Source organism: Myotis daubentonii, chromosome 1, assembly GCF_963259705.1.
Source record: "Myotis daubentonii chromosome 1, mMyoDau2.1, whole genome shotgun sequence".
Classification (NCBI taxonomy): domain Eukaryota; kingdom Metazoa; phylum Chordata; class Mammalia; order Chiroptera; family Vespertilionidae; genus Myotis; species Myotis daubentonii.
In genome coordinates, this window is record NC_081840.1 from 87,262,485 (window position 1) to 87,269,689 (window position 7,205).

Consider the following 7,205-nt stretch of genomic DNA (forward strand, 5'->3'; position numbering starts at 1 on the left):
AAAGAGCTTATATGCATATATGCATTACCTATGGACACAGACAATAGAGTGGTGAAAGCCTGGGATGGGGCGGTAACCGGGTGGAGGGGAGCAATGGGGGAAAAAGTGGGACGTCTGAAATACTCTCAACAATAAAGATTAAAAAGAAAAGAATATGTGAGTAAGACCATATATGGCCTACAAATCATAAAAATATTTACTATCTAGTCCTTTAGAAAAGTATTTGGAAATCTCTGTTCTAACAGATAATCTTAACTACGATAGATATGTTTAGCAAGTGTAAGTGAATAATATATGTGGATTGTCAGAGATATTTAGATTTTCCCTGCGGTTATATAGCATTTACTAAGATTAAAATGTTATTATATAACCAAATTATAATTTCTTATATAAATTGAAATGTTACTAAAATATATATAAATGAGGTATATCTGATATCTGATGCCAGCAAATTGTTAATTGGGATTTTTTGCTTTTGTTTTTAAGCCTGGCCTAAGAGGATGATCACCAGGACCAAGCATCCATACACAGATGCCTCAAGTATGTTATTGCCAAACTAACCTCATTCAGGGCCTGGCAGATGCACAACTTTGGGGAACACCAGCCACATTGGGCTCTATGAGTATGAGTTAGGCTGTGGAGTTGCCTTTTGAGCAAAAGACAGTAGGAATGAAGCCCCCTGCATTATGCAGCATATGATGGCTCTGACTCAAGTTCCTTTTTAAGTGGAATTTAAGTTGGTAAATAAGAAAAATAACTTACACAATGTATTTTTATTTTGACAGACTATTTGACAAACTTCCCCCTGGTATTTTCTTGTGAAGAAAGAGAAATATATTTTAGATGGTAACAGAATTTGTAAAGGTTGAGTATTTTTTCCAAGGATTACACATCATAGACTGATTGCTGCCAGTGGGTTGGGGGGCCAGAGCAGTAGGACTAGCGACTTACCATGAGGCAGTTATCTTAGTCCAGAAAAGCTCTACCTAGTTTTAATTTATGATCAAAATGAGAACATGGATGCTATGCTTATCAAATTTGCTTATGACATAAAGTTGGAAGGCCTAGAGGATATTTGGCATAGTTTCCAAATAAAAAATTTTAACAACGGACAAAAACTAAGCAAAACAATCATAATAGAAATCAGTCTTTTGCATTAAGGAACCCTCATGACTCTCTTAATATTGATACTTGTATTTGATTCTTGGACAGAATGTATTTTGGGTGAGAAAGACTCAAGGAATTTCAAAAAGACTGGGATAAGTATGGAGAACAGTAGTTATTCTTAAATAATCTACTTATTTTTTTCTTTTTTAAAGTAGAAGAGTGTAGGTTCAATACACTCTTTTCCTTATTTTTTTTTCTTTTTTAAAGTAGAAGAGTGTAGGTTTAATACACTCTTTTCCAGAGGTAAAAATGCAAGGCAGGCCCTAGCCGGTTTGGCTCAGTATATAGAAGGACTCAAGGGTCACGGGTTGGATTCCAATCAAGGGCACATGCCTGGGTTATGAGCTCAGTCCTCAGTAGGGAGCATGCAGGAGGCAGCCAATCAATGATTCCCTCTCATCACTGATGTTTCTATCTCTCTCTTCCTCTCCCTTCCTCTCTGAAATCAATAAAAATATATTTTTAAAAAATGTAAGGAGGGATTTAACTCAGAAGTTAAAACAAACAAATGGTCTCAAGCCAGGTTTGTTTGTTTTATTTACCACCCTCTTCCAGTGTGCTTTATCTAACCTTTTGGATTAGTTGCTCACATTGAAAAGACACAAGATTTAACATAAATATCTGGATCATCAGCTTCTCTTGAATCACAGGATCTTCTGGCTTCATGCAGTCCCCACCGTCCCCACCACCCCCTATTGTGTCACACCTAGCCTGCTGTATTCACTGTATGTAGGTGCCTGGCCCTTGGTATCTCAATCTGTGTGATTCCTGTGAAAGAAAGTGATGAAGAAATTCTGAAAAAATGGACTCTGTCTCCAAAAGTAGGAGGTGTGCCTTAAGAAATGTTGAGCTTCCTTCCTATCAGGGAAGGCAGCACGGCTGAAGCATGACTGTTCCAGAGAAGGTTCTTGCATGACACTGGAAGTGAGGGTAGGTTGATGTTTATAAATTTCTTTCTTTTTTTTAAGAGATTGCAGTGCTGTTTGCTTAACTTATTTTTATTCTAATGGCTCTTAAACATCCATGAAAATCATGCTTACTAGTTAAACTCTTATGTTTTACCTCTGATTTGTATAAATTCCAAAGATATTATAAAATTAAATACTAAACTTATTGCTGCCAACATCTCCATAAAAACTTTTAAAAAACAATCAAATCTTTGTTTTTATATTGTCATATTTTGAGTGTTTATGATGTGAAGACACAGGCTATATTTATATCTCATCAGCTACATAGTTTTGGATCAACACTTAGCATTGTGCTTAGTTGGAACTCTAAATTTAGGGATGATTCCCTTGGTCCAAGATTCCCATGAAACTAGGTCATTCACAACCAACATTTAAAGAAAAACAAGGATATGATCCTAATTGTGCCAATTCATTCCAATTATGAATTTTGAAGAGCTGGTATATACTATTTGAGATTCAGGTACATACATGTAGGTTCTTCTTTCAAATGGAAAGCTCTGACTCATAAATGAAGTCAACGGGTATTTGTACAAAGTGCTTAATGAGTGGCCACCATTGTCTGACAAAAGATGTATAAGATCAAGTCCTTGGGAGCATAGTCCCTCATAAAGACAAGTTCTAAACAGTAGAAATAATTAAAAGTGATAAAAATAGTGTATAACCACATATACTACAGACTGTAGGTACAATAGACATTTGGAGAAGGGAAAGGCTAACTATGGAGCTTTGTCACCATCAATTGTCTGCTTTTAAAATATGTATTGTAGCTAAACTGTTTATCTTTAACAAGAACCTTAAAAAATACTTCTGAGGAAGCTTCCCCTCACCTAGAGATGGTTTATAAATATAAAGCAATGTAAGGAAATAAGTCATATGGAATTTCAAATCTAAATCCTTATTTACTTTAATTTGGACAAAGAAAATGGGCTAGGGAGTTAGATTTAGATGCTATTATATCCAATCTACAAATCTTGTTTCATTGAACACTTCCTAAGCATTTGGTCAAGCTTGACATATTATAGTTCCAATCTGAATTCTCTAATTTTACACAAACAACAGTTGAAAGAAAAAATGTCAAATATCTCTGAAATTTTCCGTTAAAAACCTGGGTTTTTAAATGCTATTGCAGATATCCAGTATTTGAAACACAATTGTCTCAACTTTTATTCTCCTAGTTTCTATGCCTTTAAACCTCTGAAAGTGTTAGCATTTAAAAATTATCTCATTCTACATATTGGTTTTCGTGCCTCAATGTTCTTGTTTGTTTGTTTGGTTTGATTTTTGTTGGTTTTTTACTGGCAATAAATCACCTTCAACCCCAAATACCCAAGACACTGGTTGAAGGGTAATTTTTATTACTTTTATGTACAGAAAACTCAACAGTGCACACTTAGCCCAGCTTAGGGCCTGCTGCCTCCCCAGTGGCATTGGATCTCATTGCATCTGTCCTTGTAATTGGTCCCGATGCCTCCACCAGCTTAGCCAGAGCTCCCTCTTCCCAGATAACCTGTGTGAAGGCCACGGTGGTGCAGGTCTTCCTGTGAATGAGCCGCCCCAGCCTGGCCTTCCCCTGCTAATGTGGTGGGGGACCCCATTTTCTGGTACAGGGAGAGCAGGAAGACCCCCAGCCCGATGGGGATCACGCTGTGTGCTATCACCACCAGCTGGCCATGTGTTCTCTACCAGGGTGCTGATCCTGAGAACCCTACTCCAAGGACAGGGGGCTCTGGGTGGGGACATCCCCTTGGCCAGCAGCTGTTTTCGCAGCCCAGGCCAACCACCTCTGCTTCTCTTGCTTTGCCTCAGGGCTGTCCTTGTGGGGCAGCTTCAGCAGTTGCATAGCCCTTTGGGGTCCAAGGCCTGGGCAAACTGGTTAATGCATGAGGCACTTTCAGGCGCTTGTAGAGAACAGCCCTTTGTCGCTGCAGCCAAATGTAGCAGGGCCATTTGGCAACATGGGTGAAGTCCCTCTTGGGCTGGAAGTCCTGTCCGCAGGTGAGGTCCCTCTTGGGCTGGAAGTCCTGTCTGCAGGTGAGGTCCCTCTTGGGCTGGAAGTCCTGTCCGCAGGTGAGGTCCCTCTTGGGCTGGAAGTCCTGTCCGCAGGTGAGGTCCTTCTTGGGCTGGAAGTCCTGTCCGCAGGTGAGGTCCCTCTTGGGCTGGAAGTCCTGTCCGCAGGTGAGGTCCCTCTTGGGCTGGAAGTCCTGTCCGCAGGTGAGGTCCCTCTTGGGCTGGAAGTCCTGTCCGCAGGTGAGGTCCCTCTTGGGCTGGAAGTCCTGTCCGCAGGTGAGGTCCCTCTTGGGCTGGAAGTCCTGTCCGCAGGTGAGGTCCCTCTTGGGCTGGAAGTCCTGTCCAAAATTCTTGGGCCTTTTCTCAAACAGGGGGTTGACCACCTCCTTGTCACCTGCTTCTTCACGACAGCAGGGGCCGGGGCCACCTTCTTCCCCTGAGGCTGTCTTCCCTTCAGCATCTTGGGTTGGGGGAGGAGAGAACCCTGCCTCAGTGTTTTAATTTATAAAACTACTAGAGGCCCGGTGCATGAAAATTCATGCACTGGAGGGGGCGTCCTTCAGCCCGGCCTGCTCCCTCTCAGAGTCCAGGAGCCCTCAGGGGCGGGAGGCAACCCGGCAATCAGGCAACTGCTGGCAGCGCAAGCCTCAGCCGGTCCTGGTTACCTGAGCCTCGGGCGGCTCTGGGAGGCTGGGCAGCCGCCATCTGAGGCTTGCCTGCACCTCAGGCTGGCTGGGGGACTGAGGGGACTGGGTGCCGCCATCTTGTGGCTGTGGGCACCACCCTCTTTGAGGGCAGGGCAGTCAATTAGCATATTCCCTCCTTATTGGCTGTGAGCGCCTCCATCTTTGCGATGGCGTGAGGGTCAATTAGCATATTCACTCTTTATTAGATAAGATGTGCTATTTTTAGCATGGTAATCTAATCAACAGGGCATACTTCTACCAGGTTATAATAATTATAAAGCATCTTTTATAGTAGAATCAACATTAATTTTTTATAATGTAATAAATCATGATAAAAATGGAATAGAGTATATACAAGGAGATCAAAGCATGGGATGCTTTTATATGGTGCCTTAAAATCAGCACTTAAAAAGTGATTTACTTGCCAATTCATTCAAGAATTTATTGATATGGTTTTTATGTTGTGATGTTCTCTTAGCTGGTCTTTATCAAGCAAGTTCCACATGCAAGACCCTGAGCCAAGTGTGTTTGAATAGTTCACAGGAAATGGAGTATGGAGTTCGGCAGATGCCCACTAGGCAACACTGCCAGTCACAGCCAGTGGGGGAAGCCTGGATGCCTTTCCACACGGTGACAACCATTTCTTGTGCAGAAAGGACTGACCTAATCAGGAAGACACACTCCTACAGAGAGGTGGGTGGATATTTACAAGGTAAGCACATAGGTCTATCTAGAAACAAATATTTACGTGTAGAGAATGCTAGTAATTGTTAGATACTGGGAAGTTTTATTGAAGTATAATATATGTGCAAAAATTGTAGGTGTAGCACTCCATGAATTTTTAAAAACTACTTATATAATCATCGCCAGTTCAAGAAAACAGAATCTTATCAGCACTCCTAAAGCTACTTCTTCCACCTTGAGGGTAAGTCCCCTTTCTATGGTCTAACAGCATGGCGTAGCTCTGCCTGTTTCGGAACTTTGCATAAATCGAAACATTCTGTGTGTACCATTTTTTGTCACTTACCATTTCGTTGGTGAGATTTAGCCACGTTGTAGTTAGTTGTAGTTCTTTCATTGTCATTTGGTCTTTAATATGCTTTGATTTATGTATGCATTCTGTTGTTTGGGGAAAATTTCTAGTTTGGGATTCATACAATAGTGTCGTGTGAACATTCTTGTGCATGTTTTTAGGTTAATAGATGTACGTGTTTCTGTTGGCTCCTTCCTGAAAGGAGGAGATGCTGGCTCAAAGGCACACTTGTTCAGATTTTACTGGACGGTGCCAGTTTTCAGCGTGGCTGGACCAGTCTTCATTCACTGGCCGAACTGAGAGCTGGTCCACATAGCTGCGGGCACTTGGTCCTTTCTGTCTTTTGCATTTTAGCCATTCCAGAGGATATATAGTAGCTTCTCATTGTTTTAATTTGCATTTTCCTGATGACCACTGTGATGAATGTGAAAGCACTACCACAATTGTCAGATCCTCATAATAATTTATATCGATGAGGACACTGGGCTTTAGTGGATTTGCAATTTACTCAAATTCACTCAGATTGGACATGGTAAGCCAGCATTAGAAATGATAGGCTTTTCTCATTAATGGGGCACATAATAATAGAATTTTAGAGTCAGAGGGTAGTTTTGAGATCATGCCATCCAAAAGCTTCCCACAGATGAAGCTGAGACCCAGAGAATTGGCTGTGTTAATCACAGCAGGCACTAGGTCACATTTCTTTTGGTTTTGTCTGGTGGAATATACTGGCCTAGACATCTGGATTTGATTCTGGTTTCTACCGCCTACCAGCTGTGTGGTTGAGTCAAGTCACCTGCTTTCTCTGGGCATCTATTCTTTAATGACAGCTATTATCTACTAAAAATATTTTCTTATGTGTTTATAACCACCCAGAAAACAATTATGATAAAAAGTGCAACTTTCTGTGGCTTATAGCTGACACAGACTTGAGTGGTCTCCAACTGCCTGTCCTCCCTCTGTGCCAGGAAGGCTGGTCTCCAGCGAGGCTCAGCAGCTGGACCCTGTTCTCATTTTATGACTCATAATTCATTGATCTACTGGGTAATTAGCTCCACCTGGAAACCCATAGCACCACAACTTTACATGACCCAAACCCACATCTTTCCACCTCACCAATTCTTGATCCCAGTCCTACTTGTAAACCTGTTTCTCTTCTTTCCTAAACTTAGTTAATATCCCCTGCATTTATGTCTTCTTTACTCCACTCATTACTCTATACATCATTGCATCATTAATCATCACCATGCCACCTTCTACGGGAAGTTTTTTCTAACAGGGTCCATGCTCCAGTCTCTTTCCCCACTAATCTATCCTCGGCTATCTTGAAGTCTTTATCTTTCT

General features: G+C 41.6%; 1 pseudogene; it reads right to left on the reverse strand.

Annotated features, from left to right (window-relative positions):
- Positions 1 to 3,535: 3,535 nt before the first annotated feature.
- On the reverse strand, positions 3,536 to 4,602 carry LOC132229864 (large ribosomal subunit protein eL8-like; annotated as a pseudogene).
- Positions 4,603 to 7,205: the final 2,603 nt, after the last annotated feature.